We start from the raw sequence: 16,410 nt of genomic DNA, 5'->3' as shown, positions 1-16,410 counted from the left end.
TGAGTCCTGGTGTCACCACCTGTGAAGTGGGAATAAGAGAACCTACTTCACTGAGCCCTCGGGCAGATTAAACTGTAAACGGTCCAAGGGAAGAAAGTGCTGTAAGTGCTAGCTTACAGTCAGCACTCAAGTACTAGCAAGTACTGCCCTTATTTTTGATAGCTTGCCTATTTCACGCAGGGATCCTACCCCAGCTCACCTTGGAGGAAAGCTCCTTAACCCGGACCCTTAGCACTTAAGCCCTGACTGCTCTATGTGGACAGTTGTGGGCGCCCAGGGACCCCACTGGCATGTCTGCATTTTCCAGAATGCCTGTTGCAGAGTGTGGCATAGGGACAAAACCAACTTAGTAGCTGACCCTGCGGTGTGAAAACTGGCTCCCCCAGTGGTACCAGCAGAGCCAGGGAGCCAGTCCTGACATCCTCTTCCCACCCTGCCCTCCCTGGCCAGCACAGCTACTGCTCAGGGAGCATTTAGTGGGTGTCAGCACTTCAGGAATATCACCCTGCCCAGGAATTAACATTGTCCCCAGTTGTCAAATGAGAAGACCAAACCTCAGAGACTGGCCCATGTGACACCGCAGGTAACAGCCAGAGCGGTTCCTGCCTGTTCTTAATCCCCACACTGCACCAACTGCCTCTTGGTCCCTTGGAATCACTCTGTGCTGGGCCTGGGAACAGGTAGGTGGGAAGAAGGTAAAGAGATGTCCAAGTCTAAATTCTCTAGACCCCAGACTCAAGGAAAAATATCAGTTACTCACCTCTTCCCGGTGATTAACATCTTTCCAGGGGAAGTTTGAAATAGAAACTTTAGTCATACCTTAATGGAGCTGAATGATTTCTGAAAACAATCAATCCTTAGTCCTTTGCAGCCAAAACTGACTGCTTGGAGCTAATGGAGTGGACAGAGGCACAGAACATCGACCCCCAAAGGGGATGGTCCTAAGAGTGCATTTGACTCGGGAGTTCCATAATGGCCTTTACCCAGGGACCCAGAAACACATGCCCAAACCCAGTGGATCTGCTACCCTTCCATCCTTCCATCTCCCATCACTCATCCATTCTGCCTTAGCTGAGCCCAGTACCCAGATAAGGACAGACACCACCCAGATAACCCAGGGTTCTTTAGCCTGTTTTCTGAGCACCTTCTATATCCCAGGTACAGTTAGAGCTGTCTGGGTCAAGGCAGCCAAAAATACATTGGCTTCTATATTTGTATAGTGTTACCTGGTTTTGTCCAAGTTCCTTGACATCTCCTTTTGACCCTCACCATACGCTGCCAGTGGAACAATGTATATAAAACACACGCCTGGAATGCAGCACACTGTTGTCCCACTCCACAAGCGTGAATCCTCTTTTTCTCCTGTGTCCAAATAGCACACGGGTCACCAAACTTACTGAGCAAAGGAGGAAACGTAAAGCACAGATTGCTGAAATTCACAGGGCAGTGAGAGCCAGGACCCCTCCCCCATGAATCGTGCTGTCCAGATGCCCTCTCCCCTTACTCGACAGTTTTATACAGATAAAATCTGTTTAAATTGACTGTTGATTGTGGTGTTGGGAAGGTGCGCATCAGCCTGCCTGAGGCCCACGTAGGTGTAGGCTGGAGGGAGAGCACAGGCTGAGACCAATTATTTTAGCCCCGTCATTAGCTTGCCTGCTCTTACAGCTGCCACAGCCCTTCACAGCAAAGTTCCCAATTTGTTATACCCCAGGGAGAGCCCCTGTTCTTTGTACACATACATACACACACACACACACACAAAAAAAAAAAAAAAAACCAGACACAGTCTGGAAAAGATATGGCCAAGTTTTACTCTTATTTTAAGTCACTCAGTGGAGTGTTCCTTTGTCTTTTCTGTTATTAAAGCCTTGGGCTGACAGCTGCAAACCAGCTCACGGGGTCCTGGAGGGTTACCCCAACCTCGCCCTTCACAGAGATGTCTGCAGGAAACATTGGATTTGCTGTTAGCTCTGGGGATGGAAAGAGGCATTCTCCACCTTCATGGGTACAGCTAATTGGCTGTAGATCATTATGGAGAAGAGAAGGGACAGTTCTCAGACACCTGCCTTCTCTCCAGCCAGGAAGGATGCTGCGAGAGAAATTCAGGGTCTGTCAGCCTGTGCCTGATGTGGATGGCTGGATACAGCCTTCGGGCAAAGTGGGTGGATGGAGCCCCAGAGCACAGTTCCTTTCTCTGCCCCATGGGTCTCAGGGCAACGGGAACTGCTTCCTTTCAGGGTGTTTGGTCTCAGCATGAGGGGCCTGCTCTCCCCCAGCAAGGTGAAGTCCATTCTGGACAGAGAACAGGAAGAGACAGTCACTGAGTCCAGGCACCCAACCCAGCCCTGAATCAGAAAAGGGAAATAAAAGCTAGAGGGGGAAACAAAAGACACCACTCACCCGGTTTATTCAAGACAGAGCCACAAATCAATTCAGGAGGTCCCTCCTGTGCTGACCTCCCAGTTATCTTCTGCTCCATGATCAGGGGCAGAGAGGCAGGCAAGAACCAGAGCAGCTCATCCATCCTCGATCTCAGTAATATCCTGTCCACACTGGGTAATGCTGGACCAGGAAGTGGCTTCTTGCTTGAAATTTCCGGTGCTGCCTTTGGAACCCAGGAGGGGCTTGGGAAAGCATTTTGGCCCGACCAGATACCAGTCAGTGAATACAGAGACCCAGAAAGCAGGCCGCACACAGCAGCTCACCATCGAGTGCCTGCATCTCCCCAGGGCCCATGAGCAACCCAAGTGCAGGGTGGGGGCCTTATCGTGATCATCTTTGTGCTTCCGGCAGGCAGCCCAGTGCCTGACACACAAAGACCATCGATCATCGTTGTTTTTCGGGGTTTTGTTTATTGGGGGATAGTTGCTTCACAACGTTGGGCTAGTTTCTGCTGTACAATGAAGCAAATCAGCCATATGTATACATATAACCCCTCCCTAGATGGAATTTTCCATCTAGGTCACCATGGAGCATCAAGTAGAGTTCCCCGCGCTATACAGCAGGCTCTCACTGGTTATCTATTCCATGCGTAGCAGTGTATGCATGGAATCCCAATCCCCCAATTCATCCCACTTCCCCTTTCCCGTTTTGGTGTCCATACGTTTGATCTCTATGTCTGTGTCTCGTTTCTGCTTTGCAAGTAGGTTCATCTGTATCATTTTTTTTTTAATTCCACATATATGTGTTAATATATGATATTTCTTTTTCTGACTTACTTCAGAGACATAAGTCAATTACATCTCTAAGTCCATTACATCTCTACAAATGAGCCAATTTCATTCCTTTTAGTGGCTGAGTAATACTCCATTTTGTAGTACGTATCATATCTTCTTTATCCATTCATCGATGGACATTGAGTTTGCTTCTATGTCCTGGCTATTGTAAATAGTGCTGCAGTGAACACTGGGGTTCAGTGTCTTTTTTGGGAGAATATGATTTTCTAGTGGGATTGCTGGGTCATATGGTAGTTCTATTTTTAGTTTTTTAAGGAACCTTCATACTATTCTCCATAGTGGCTGGACCAATTCATATTCTGATCAACAGTGTAGGAAGGTTCCCCTTTCTCCACACTCTCTTCAGCATTTATTGTTTGCAGACTTTTTGATCTTAGCCATCTGACCAGTGTGAGGTGATCCCTCCCTCATTATAGTTTTGATTTGCATTTCTCAATAATAATTCATGATGCTGAACATCTTTCATGTCCCTCTTGGTCATCTGTACGTCTTCCTTGGAGAAATATCCGGTTAGGTCTTCTGCCCATTTTTTGATCGGGTTGTTTGTTTTTTTGATATTGAGCTGTTTTTATATTTTGGAGATGAATCCCTTGTCAGTTGCCTCCTTTGCAAATATTTTCTCCCATTCTGAGGGTTGTCTTTTCATCTTGTTTATGGTCTCCTTTGCTGTGCAAAAGCTTTTAAATTTAATTAGGTCCCATTTGTTTATTTTTGTTTTTATTTTCATTACTCTGGGAGGTGGATCAAAAAAGATCTTGCTGTGATTTATGTCAAAGAGTGTTCTGATTATGTTTTCCTCTAAAAGTTTATAGTGTCCAGTCTTACATTTAGGTCTTTATTTTGAGTTTACTTTTGTGTATGGTGTTAGGGAGTGTTCTAATTTCATTCTTTGACATGTAGCAGTTTTCCCAGCACCATTGTATTGAAGAGCCTGTCTTTTCTCCATTGTATATTTTTATGTGGCCACTTGCATGGATTTGTCTCTGGGCTTTCTATCCCATGTCATTGATCTATATTTCTGTTTTTGTGCCAGTACCATTCTATCTTGATTACTGTAGCAATATTGTTCTAACTGAGACATGGGCCCTTACTCTTGGAGAACCCTTGAGCAAATGAGGAGGTCAGTGCATGTGCGTGCAAAACACACACACACCAGAGGAAGTGTGACACAGTTTGTTCTAACTCTAGGAAGATAATTTTCTGCTGTTGAAACAGAAGATTGAGGCCAGGGCATTGGATGCTGTAGTCCCCTTGGGCTTTTTACTAATCAAAGCACATTTCTCCTCAGCACCTACCCAAGGCACGTCCCAGGCCTCCCACACGCAGGCCCCTGCGTGGCTTCTGCACCAACCTCCCTCAGACCCAACACAGCCAAGTCCCCAAAGCCCTCTCTTCTCTTTCTCTCCCAGAGCCTTTCCAGTCCTGCTTCCTTATGTCACAGCCTGTTGAGGGGGAGACAGGCCACTGGCCCTGGTGTGCTTATATCCTTGAGGCCAGGAGTCTGAGGTAGCCCAGACGAGGGTGGGTTTATTCAAGGCGTCTCTCTCCCTGTTGCTCCCATGAAAGGCAGACATGAAGGGGTTATCTCAGGCTTCTGCCAGAGACCCAGGAATGCTACCAGTCCAGGGCCACCTTCCTCTGAATTCCTTAGCCCAAATTCAAGGCTGCATATCCATAAGACAGAATGTTTACTTCCAATTCATTTTTACCTTGAGCGTGAGGCCCCTCAGGACCCCACCTCTGAGAGAGGTAGAGAGTACTTACTCATGCCTCCCACGCTGGGGATGGGGTGGGGACTGCAGAAACTGGGGCTCCTTTGTGTCACTGTTGCTTCTAGATTAATTTATTCTCCAAAAGCAAGGGTGTGCTGGGCTATACCTGTCTGAACTCTCACTTCATCAGAGACTGTGGCCCAGTGATTCCTCATCACATTGGTACCTCTTTGGAGATCCTAAGAAAATGTTTGTTGTGTTTCATCCAGCTTTTTATTTGTCCTCAGCAGAAGGGTTTACTCAAATCAATTAGCTTTCCATTACTGCAAGTAGATGTCCTTATCTCATTTGTCCTTACAGTGATTCAGTGAGGTGAGTAGATATGGATATTCCCCTTTTATAGATGAGAAAGTGAGAGCTAGAAACTTTGCCCAAATCAGTGGTTCCCAAGTGGAGGATGCGAGGGTTGAATCAAGACTGTCCCAAGTCCACAGCCCATAGTTTTCCCACCCTACCATGCTTAGGAATGGGAAGAGGAACAGGAAAGCTGTTTGAAGCGTCCGTGAAAGGCACATGCAAGAAATCAGAGGAAACTGGGAGAGCTGGGCAGTGAGTATCACAAGCAGAGGTATCTGCAAAGCAGACCTTCAGTGTCAAAAGAATAACTCTCAGGACTTCCCTGGTGCCCCAGAGGTTAAGAATCTGCCTGTCAATGCAGGGGACACACGTGGTCAGGGAAGATCCACTTGCCCTGAAGCAATTAAGCCCACGCACCACAACTACTGAGTCTGCGCTCTAGAGTCCGCGCACTGCAATCAGCCACCGCAATGAGTATCCCCCACTCGCCACAACTAGAGAAAGCCTGTGCACAGCAACAAAGACCCAGCACAGCCAGAAAATACATAAATAAAAAAATGTTTTAAAGTCCTCAGATGGAAAGGGCAAGCCGGGCTGAGCAGGTGCCCTCTGCTGGAGCGGGAGTCCCTGTTGAGACAGATGTGCTCCCTTGAGTGGCCCTGCTCCAGGGGACACAGATGCTCCCCACTGGAGCTGGAATGTACCGAGAGCAGGTGAGTGTCCCAGCAGCTGGGAGCCCCCTGTTGAAGCAGATGATCCCCGAGACTGCCGCTCGTGGAAGGACCTGGGAGCTAGGCCAGCCCAGGGCTCTCAGACTCCGCCTGACCTGACGGGACCTACACAGCACTTGCTAACTCCCATTCCTCTCTCTTCTTGTCCTGCCCTCCTTGTCCTCTTCCTGCCACCAGGAAGTCACTCAGCAGCCTCTCTAGAACACCTTGGTTCGGGATCTCTGAGTTTATGAAAACATAAACACATTCTGTAATTACGTTCCCTCCCCCACAAGCCAGTTGCTGCCTCTCTGCAGCACAAGGGAATTTTCTCCTGTCACTTTCCCCAAGCCAAGCCAACAGCAGGCTCGAGCCGTCCACCTCCCTGCCCTCCTAACTCTGACCTCGCTCTCAAGTCAAGTCTGCTTTTTCCCTAAAGTTTAGGGTCTCTGCCAAACGAGGCTGCAGGTGAGAGGGGAGAGATTTATGCCCCTCCAGGACTTTCTTTTTGCACTTGACAATATTTCTAAATTTGATTTTCATGCCATCCGCACAGGAGGCTCATGAACACACACAGGTGTGTGTCCTCTGGCTGTGCCGGGGCTCAGTGGGGTCCCACCAGCTGGGAGCCGGTGAGGGTGGGCTGGGAAGGGGTGGGGGGAACCGAGCCTGGTGCTGGGTGCGCACCCAGGTCATGGCCCTGGAAGACGTGCTCCTGCAGTCTCCCCAGGTGTCACCTCACCAGTGGACTGAGGCTGAAACGCAAGCCTTCTCTTCTTGCAGATTTTCTAACTGTTTTTCTCCCTGTTGGGGTTGATGTTTCACCAAGATTAATAGTCGATTGAGTCATTTTTAAAGGGACCCTTTGATGAAGAAACAGCACATCAATAAGCCCTGCCTGACAGCTTAGGCCACCCTCTCCTCATGCCACCGGTTCTGCTTTGTAGCCAAGAAGCCCTCTGCCCTCAGTTGGGTATACCATCCTCTGCGGCAAGCTTACCCGCCAGCAGCTGTGCACGGAGCCCTGGAAGGACCAAGGCTGGGGAAGGAGCACAGGGAGGTAGCTGAGAAGCCTAGAAACCTGGGCCTGAACTTCTGGGCCCAGCATTCCCCCCTCGCTGAGAGGTCGTGGTCAAGAGTACAGGCTCTGGAGGCGGACGGCCTGGGCTCAAACACTTGCTGTATTGATTATTACCTGTGTGATTTGGGGATTATTTCTCAACCTCTCTGAGCGGTTAGTTTCCTAATCTGCAAAATGGGGATAACCATAGACCCTGTCTCCTGGGGTTGTTGGAAGAATTAAATAGACGAAGATTTGAAAATTACTTGGACCAGTACCGGGCACACGCTAAGCGTCCACACATTAGAACAAGTTATATTACATCACCTTTCCTTGGAGCAGCCGTTGTGTCTCCCGAGGGGGCTGACAGCGTCGTGGAGGCCATGTGGAGCCGTGGGACTGACCTGACGTGTTCCCTTCCCAGCACGCTGCACCAACAGGGAGCCCACAGCTCTGGAGGTTAATTGAAGAAGAGAGGGCAGAAATGTTATAAAGGAGAGTCCAGAGTACAGGGGCTCCATTATTGTGTAATGTGTGTGGTCATGTGGGAATTTGGGAGGAGCCTGGGAGACGGGTCCTGCCAGCCCTGTAGCAACCCCAAGCCCACCTGCCTTCCTCCATTCAGATTTAACTGAATTAGATAGTAACAAGAAGAGTGGGCTGCTAGTGCTGAAGGAAGGCTCTGATTAACTAGGAAACGGGGGCGCTCTTAACCAGAGCATCACCTATAACCTTGGCAAAAGCCAGAGAGTATCTGGGATGGGTGAGGTGGAGAAGGAGTGAAATGCCATGGACATGGGGATGGGAAAGAAGGTCTCAGTCCACAGTCAAGGACCAGGCAGCTCCCTCCAAAGAGTATTTATTTAATGCTTTCCCATATGTTCCAGCCCTTAAGCTCCATGGTGGTGGTGATTTAGTTGCTTAGTCGTGTCTGACTCTTTGCAACCCCATGGACTGTAGCTCACCAGCCTCCTCTGTCCATGGGATTCTCCAGGCAAGATTACTGGAGTAGGTTGCCATTTCCTTCTCCAGGGCATCTTCCCAACCTAGGGATCAAACCCTGGTATCCTGCATTGCATGCAGATTCTTTACCAACTGAGTCATCAAGGAAGCTCCGCAGGAGGATATAAAATAGCAAAATAGCCCTGCCCTCAAGGAACAAGAATCTGGTTGGCAGCAGGAGCCTCACACAAAAGAAACAAAATTAAATAAACAACAAGGGATTTTGCAGGACTGGTTGTCATAGGTGAAAAATGAGCAGTGGCTTCAGGTAACTCTGAAAGTGAGGGGTTTGGAGTAGACGGTTCTTTTTAAATTATTTGTCTCCACCCCCACCCCCAGCTTTTTATTATGGATAATTTGAAGCATTTACACAAAGGAGAGCATGGTAAATGAAACTTCATGCCACTACCTACCTGGCTCTATCTTGCTTCTCCTCACTCGGTCTTTTTTCCTGGAGTATTTTAAAGCACTTTCCAGATATGTGTCATTTCACCCATAAATATTTCAGTATGCGTGAAACAGATGGTTTTTAAGGTTTCTCCCATCTCTGACCTGGTGTGAGTGTATGTGTGCTGGCGAATGTCAGAATGGTTCTCTGAAGGGGCGAGGGGAAAGTGATATGTCTATTTGGGGTCTGTTTGTATGTGGGAAATGCTATTTTACACACACACCCCACCAGCTGCCCTGAGTACCACCTCTAATCATTTCAAAACTATCGTGACTGATGCTAGCAGATCTCAGCCCGGAAAAGGCTGGTTTGGAACGGCTTGGACACGAGGATCCAAAAGAGGCAGAGACTGAAAGAGAATCAGCTAAATGGCCATTTCTTCATAAAATGTGTCAGGAACCCTACGCCCTGGCAGCCACTGTGCTCACTCTCACTGAAGGAGCAGAGGCAACCCAGGCAGGTGAGGCCTCTGCTGTCACCAGCTTATATGGGGACATGGGGCTAGAAGCAGAGAGCAAACGGGCCAGGGTGTGCCGTGGGGATGCTGTTCAAGGGTGTCACACACCAGAAGCCTCTCATAGACATGACGGTAAGACAGAGAGAGAGAGACAGAGTGAGGCAAAGGCCCAGAGACCAGAGATTGAGTCCAGAGGGCCCAGGCTCCCCGCCGGGCAGGTTTCACGGGCCACCTTGCTGAGGGCGTCCTCACTATTCCCTTCCCCAGTCAGGTTTCCAGGGTGGCAGGGGGCTGAGGGGGTGCCGTCAGATGAGGCAGAGTCCAGCCTGTGGCTCATTTCCACCTTCCAAAGCAAAACACATACTTCAAGGTGGGTGATCAAGGATCAGTGAATGCACTGAACTGAACCAAACCCAGAAGCTCTGAGCCTGGAGCTGGCAGCATGTAAAATGTGGAAGAATGCTTCTGGGTTTTCTATAGCTCAGTGGAAATGTAAATTAGCCTCAAGCCATGGAGCAGGATTTCAAGCACCTCAGATGAGGTGTCTTGAGGACCCAAGAATTTAGTCCTGGTACAGGCTCGAGGGGAAAGTTGCCTTAGAAATGACTGAATTTGACTCAGATGGCAAAGAATCTGCCTGCAATGAAGGAGACCTGCGTTCGATCTCTGGGTCAGGAAGATCCCCTGGAGGAGGAAATGGCTACCCACTCCAGTATTCTGGTCTGGAGAATCCCGTGGTGGACAGGGGAGCCTGGAGGGCTACTGTCCATAGGGTTGCAAAAAGTCGGACATGACTGAGCGACTAACACACACCACACACACACACACACACACACACACACACACACACAGGTTCAAGGTGAAAGTTGCCCTAGAAATGATGACTGAATTTAGTCCACGACCCCCAAAAGTACCTTTGAACAGTCCACCACGTGTCCACCAGGCAGAAGTACTATGCTAACACAGAAGGAAAACCCGATCTACGAGATGGTGATGTCAGGTTGGTGAGACACCAGCTGTGTGTGTCCAGATGCTGCCAGGCCTGCTCTCATGGAGTTTCCCATCTAATGAGCAGAAAGATGTGTGGTTCAGATGAGGCTTAATGGGAGACAATGTCTCCTGGTCTTCAGAGGGTGGGGATGGGTGAAAAGGTGAAGGGAGAACACCCAAGATGAAAGAAGGTGCTATTAGACAGTACAGGGTAGCGGGGAGGAGGGCCAGATAAGACTTGGGAAGGGCAGTTGAAATAGAATAGATTTACCCAATGGGTCACAGAGGGCAGAGTGCTATGATGAGTAGGGAAGCCTGGTGATGGTTATACAGGGGCAAGTGGCTAAATCACTCAGCACCTCAATCTGACCTGGCCTGGGGCTTAAATTTCCCTCAGTCCTGCAGTCCCCAATCCTCCCCGGTCACTACCCCTGCCACCATGCTAGATGGAGCTATAGGGGAAAGAATCAGAGGTCTGCTGGCAGAGACGAGACTGGGCCTTCAGGGACTTCCCTAGTCCAGTGGTTAAGTCTGTGTTTCCACTGCAGGGGACGCAGGTTCCATCCCTGGTCAGGGAAGACAAGATCCCATATGCTGTCCTAAAAACAAACCAAAAAAGACTGGACCTTCAGAGAAGTTCTGCACAATCGCAGATACTCTATGCTCGAGCATTTGTCTGCTTTGGGACTTCCCCAGCGGTCTGGTGGTTAGGACTCCATGCTTCCACTGCAGGAGGCACAGGTTCAAACCCTGGTTGGGGAACTAAGATTCCCACCTACTGCCTGGTGCAGGCCCCCAAAAATAATTTGTCTGCTTCACCAAGTACCCACCACAGCTTCTTTATCCTGGCATGTCATCCCCTCTGTGGACTTTGACCTGAGCGCTTACCCTCTTTAGGAGGGCCAGCTGGAGTCTGACTCAGCCACACCCCCACCTCTCCGGTGCTCTTTGTTACCCCGCTTTCTCCCAAGGTCAGCCCAACTTTCTGCCGTACTAGCCCACCCCGGTGCCAACCAAAGGTTTATTGTGCTAGGGCTCCCCTTTGTGGGGGAGAACCACAGTCCAGGGTGGCAGAAGGCTGAGAAACTGCCCCAGGGAGAAAGGCTGTTGGATGGCCATGTGGAGAAAGAGAAGCAGATGGCATGAGCCTGTGGGACAGGGTCTCTGAGGGAGCACCGTGGTTTGACCAGATGCATGTGCTGCTCTTTCTTATCAACCTCTGCTCCCAAGGGTGCAGAGGGGGTAAATGGGGACGAGTCTCTGGGGCGCTGAGACCAGGGAGGATGGATGAGCAAGGCCTAATTTCCAGGAGAACATGCCTGTCAAGATTGGGACTGGAACTCTGGCCATGCCGACATGACTCCTGGCCCACAGGCACCCCGAGTCAGGGCATGGGCCCCCTCTAAGTCTGACAAGGCTCGTCCCAGGCCTGGGTTCAGTCAGGGTGGGGTGGGGCCTCAGCCCTCAGCTTCTTCCTTCCAAAGAGTAAATGCCCTTGCAGCACATACTCAGAGAAAGCCCACTCCCAGTTCAGGGAACCACTGACTGGGGATTTAGGAAATGCCACAAGAAATAACCAAATTCCAATTTTCATTTGAATATTTTCCCATTGACAGGAGACCTATAGTGAATGTGATTATATCTCCTTCCCTGGTTTTTATACAAAGGTGGCTGGCACCATTCCCATCTGGTGATAACACCGGTTTGCTGTCTGCTTATCCTGTGTATTCTCATCTGAGTTAGTGTGTCTTTCCTGGGAGCTGTGTGAGCAAAATGGATTGTGTCTGTACAGGAACCAAGCCTCACTCAGCACCATGATAGACCACAGCGATCGCCTCTTGTGGTGACGAGGCTGCTGCCAGCCTCTCCTTGGTCTTTACTGTCCAGGAATAGACCGGGGTACAAGGGCCTTTTGACCAAGTGACAGCATGAAGGTCTTCGAGGATAAGCTTGAGGAGAGGAGGTCTACTCCAGAAGCTGAGCCCATCAGGGACAACCAGTTGGATTAAGGCACTGTGTTCAGACATAGTTAATTTTAGCATTTCGCTTTTTCACTTCTCGAAGCTCCATTTGGTTCTTTCTCATATCTGTCATTTCTGATAGTGTTCTATTGTAGTTCATCTTTGTGATTCCATCCTTTATTTTGAAAAAAAGTCATTTCCATGTGTAACGCTTCTGCATTTATCAATTCCAGTATCTGAAGTTTTTGGGGTGGGAGGGAGGGGGCTAAATCTATGGGGTTTTTCTCCTCCTTTGACTCTCACTCATGGTTGTTTGCTTCCTTATGATTTTTTTTTTAACACAAACTCATATTTATGTGATCTTAATCTGCAGGAATCCTAAAGGCCTGGATTAAAGAAGCTTTTCTCAGGACAGGATTTAAATTTGGTTTGCCCGTAAGCCAGCTAGTTCTACCATTTGGGGAGCACTTCAGCCCACGTGCAGGGCTGGGTTCACTTGAACACTCTGAGTTCCCTCTGTCACTGGCCCAAGGCTCGGTTTCCCGGTGGCGGGTCACTGATCGCCAGGTCTTATTGGCACACGTCCTCAGAGCATCAGTGCTCCTCCCTCTGCCACTGCACCCTCCTCCCAGCTGTGATTTTCCCTTTTGTTTTGATCCTTTCTACTGGGGGTAAAATACATTTCCCCGGCTTCAAGTGAACTCAGCAATGCATCAAAAGTGTATTTTATCCAGGATTTAGAGATTTTGCAGCCAAAGGGCTCCCTGAGGTCAGCGGTTCTATTACTAATCTGTTCATAGCCCATCCACCCATTCAATAGATATGTGCTCACCATGTGCTGGGCATGTTTACAAGTACTGAGGGAGCAGCCGCCACCCTCCTGGAGCTTGCAATCTGATTCCAGAAGGATCAAGTCCGGGAGTCCCCGACAGTCCATGGAATACACACCAGAGGGGTTGTTTTACCTCTTATTCACTCTTATGTGTTGAGTCCCTACTGTGCATCACACAACATGCCAGGCACCAGGGATGCAGAGAGAGATGTGCTCAGAGGACACTTATGCCAATGGCAAAAGCAGCCATCTTAAGAGGTTTATTAAGGAAGGCGTAAAGGTGCAGTGACTGGTCTGAGTCTGGTTCTGCCACCACTTTCTAGTTCTGACAGGTCTGTGATCCCCGGAGAGACGATGGTTTAGAGCAGCGGTTCTCTAAACTTGGTCCTGGATCACCAGCATGAGTGTCAGTTAGGAGCTTGCTTAGAATATAGATTCTCAGGTCATATTCTACACTTACAGAATCAGAAGTGTGAGGCTGGGACCCAGCTGTCTATGTTTTAACGAGCCTTGTACGCAATTCCAATGCACACTGAAGTTTGAGAAGGCTGACTTAGAAGAACAACTTTGTCACCCCAGCGCAATTGCTGTTGAGGTGGTAAGACAAGGAGGTTATCACCACAGCCTCCGCAGTGGTCAGGAGCCTGCAGCCGTGACTGGCCATGACCCTGCAGGGCAGACCCATCACAGCAAGGCCTGGAGAGGTCACACACACCCCTTTCCTGGGATTCTTTGCTGGCAGAACCCAGAAATACCTCCCTCGGCACCCGAGAGTGTCCCAGCAGGGTTCTGGGCTCACACCACCTTGAAAGTGTCTCCATTTTCTTGAAGTTATTTTTTCATGTGAACTAGCCAAGTCCTTTGACTTACCTCTCTTCTCCTGCAATAGGCATAGTAAGGAAGAGGGTGGTCTGCAGTCAGACCAGCCCGATTTGGAATACTGGCTTGGATTGGCTGATGATCCTTTCAGCATGTTAACTTAATCTCTCTGAGCTCCAGTTTCCTCATCTCAAAAAGGAGTCTAATTATACTTTATAAGGTTGTTATGAAGATTGAATGGCACATATTGATGCTAAGTAAAACTAAACTGTTACTGAAGCCCGCTGCTCCAAGCCTCAGCCCTCCTCTCTGCATCCACACCCCCACCCCACTTCCCCGAGGTCTTCAGAGGAACCTCAAGGTTCCAAAATGCCAGCCCATCCTTTTGGCTCTGGGCTTGCTGCTGGGGCTCACTTGGCAGGTGAGCCCAGGAGAGTGCTGAGCCGTAGGGTCATAATCAGAGAGGTGGTGGTTTTATTCTGGGGGAGGAGGGACATGTGGTTGGAAGGAGGAGTAATATGGGGCTTTCATGTCATTTCCCAAGTCCCCCTCCTCAAGAATCGGTGGCACAGGGCATGGTATGGTTAGGCCCATGCCCTGGATCTGGTCACCTCTAAAGTCCCACCCTTACTCTTCAACTGGACCGCTGCCTGCCGTGTTGACTCCTCAAGGACTGCGAATTTGGGCTGTAGTAACTTGTAGTGGTGGGGGGTGGGGGGGAAAAGTGGGAGGGGGAGAGGCTTGATCCATGTCCCGGTTCTGCAACCGGCTAGCTAAATGCGTACGTGCGTGCTAAGTTGCTTCAGTCATGTCCGACTCTTCGACCCCATGGACTGTAGCCCACCAGGCTCCTCAGTCCATGGGACTCTCCAGGCAAGAATACTGGAGTGGGATTTCCATGCCCTCTTCCAGGGGATCTTCCCAACCCAGGGATGGCACCCAGGCCTCTTAAGTCTCTTGCATTGGCAGGCGGGTTCTTTACCACTGTGTGTTTTCTGTTGCTTCAGTCATGTCCGACTCTTTGCAACCCTATAGACTAGCCCACCGGCTCCTCTGTCCATGGGATTCTCTAGGCAAGAATACTGGAGTGGGTTGCCGTGCCTTCCTCCAGAGGATCTTCCCAACTGAGGGGTCGAACCCGCACCTCTTAGATCTTCTGCATTGGCAGGCAGATTCTTTATCACTAGCACCACCTGGGAAGCCCCTGGCTAAATGACTACCAGCATATTACTTCATCACTCTGTGCCTCGGTTTCCTCATCTATAAAATGAGAGTGATCGTTGCATCTATTGCTTAGGGCTGCTGGGAGGAACAAATGAGATCATGGATTTGCAGGACCTGACATGATTTAAGAGCCAAATAAAAAAGTTACAGCTGTCCTGCTCCACAGGCAGGGATTCGGACTTGAAAAGAGGCTGACCAGATGTTTGTCAAGGGGAGAGCTTATCAGCCAGGCGGTGTCATTCGTGTCTTCCAGGGTTGCCTGCCAGTGTCCTTCACCTCCGGACAGGGAGGCAGCCCCAGGGGTATAAGTGCCTGGAACTCACACTGGAGCCCACCCTGCTCTATCCCCTGTCCTCAGCCTGACTCCAGCCCCCAGGACAGCTTTCATCCCCCATCTGCACCCAGCACAGGTGAACAGAGGCAGAAGCCAAGTTCAGGGTCATCCTGGTGGAGAAGGTAGGTGTAGCAGTGGGTGTTACTGTGAGGTGGAGACTTCCTCCGGCAGAAACTCATCAAGGATGTGCCTCCTCAACTGAGCTCCCCGCGGCCGGGATGGGCAGTGGCCTGGCCTCCAGGAAAGAACAGACTCCCCACAAGATGGGCAGCCTTGCCCCTACCTGAGAGGAAGGCAGAATCAGACAGGGGAGCTTGGCTTGCACTTATCTCTCGGCTCCTGGAGGAGGAAATGAAGGCAGCAATTAATTGTACAAGGCGGGTGGTTTGCGCAGCTTAAGTTCAGATAAAAAGTTTAATTATCCCTAAGCCCTAATACAAATTAATTAGCCTTCCATATTAGGAGGGTAAGCTTCCCTGCTCTTGCCACAGCCCAGACATCACTGTGGATTACCGAGGATGTACTGGGGGGGAAGCAGCAAGCCCAGAGCCCCACCAGCTCAGTGGCAGACCGCTGGCTCCACCTTGGCCCCAGCTGAAGGCTGTGTGAGGGTCCTAAGTCTGGGGTGAGCACCACAGCACCCCCTGTATCTGATGTGTCCCCTCCAGGAGAAGCTTTTCTTGTCCCTTTTTTTTCTCCACCCTCAGAGCCAGGGTGGGGGGTGGAGGAGGGGAGTCCTTATTTGCCTGAAAGACAGAAAGAAAATAAGGCTATGGCTTAGAAAAATTTTTTCTAGGCCACGACATTTTCTGTTTTTTTCTTTCTTCACCCTTTCCTTCCTCGAAATTCCACAGAGAAAATAGGCCATCATGGCCATAAGGACTTAGAGAATCACTATCAGCTCCAGCACCTCAGTGTTCCTGCCCAGGGGGCCCCAGGAGGGTCTGCAGGCGGGACAAAGGCCACTGCCCATCAGGATCATTACAGTCCTAATAGCTGTTACATAATGAGTGTTTACTATGTAACAGGAATTTCATCTTTGCAACCATATTGCAAGGAATGTTTTCTTCATTAACTCACACATTCGATCAACATTTATTGAAGTGATTTGAGCAAGGGAATGACACACTTAGATCTGCATTTTAAGACTATAGTTCTTTGTGAATTAAAGGAGAACAAAGCTTAAGTGAGGTGTCTGATTAAGGGGCTTTCACAGAAGTTCAGTCTAGAAACCACAGTGGCCTGGACCCAGGGTTTATTTAATA

At 49.6% G+C, this 16,410-nt stretch overlaps 1 protein-coding gene across 3 annotated transcripts in view; it reads left to right on the top strand.

Moving 5' to 3' along the window:
• Positions 1-16,410, top strand: part of KCND3 (potassium voltage-gated channel subfamily D member 3) — a 231,761-nt gene that overhangs the window by 189,666 nt on the left and 25,685 nt on the right. The window lies entirely within an intron of this gene.

The sequence above is a fragment of the Bos grunniens genome, chromosome 3 (genome assembly GCF_055505025.1).
Source record: "Bos grunniens cultivar Pamir isolate PY7600 chromosome 3, Bosgru_T2T1.0, whole genome shotgun sequence".
NCBI lineage: Eukaryota > Metazoa > Chordata > Mammalia > Artiodactyla > Bovidae > Bos > Bos grunniens.
The sequence above is the reverse complement of the archived record's forward strand: the minus strand, read 5'-3'. Positions and strand labels throughout refer to the sequence as shown.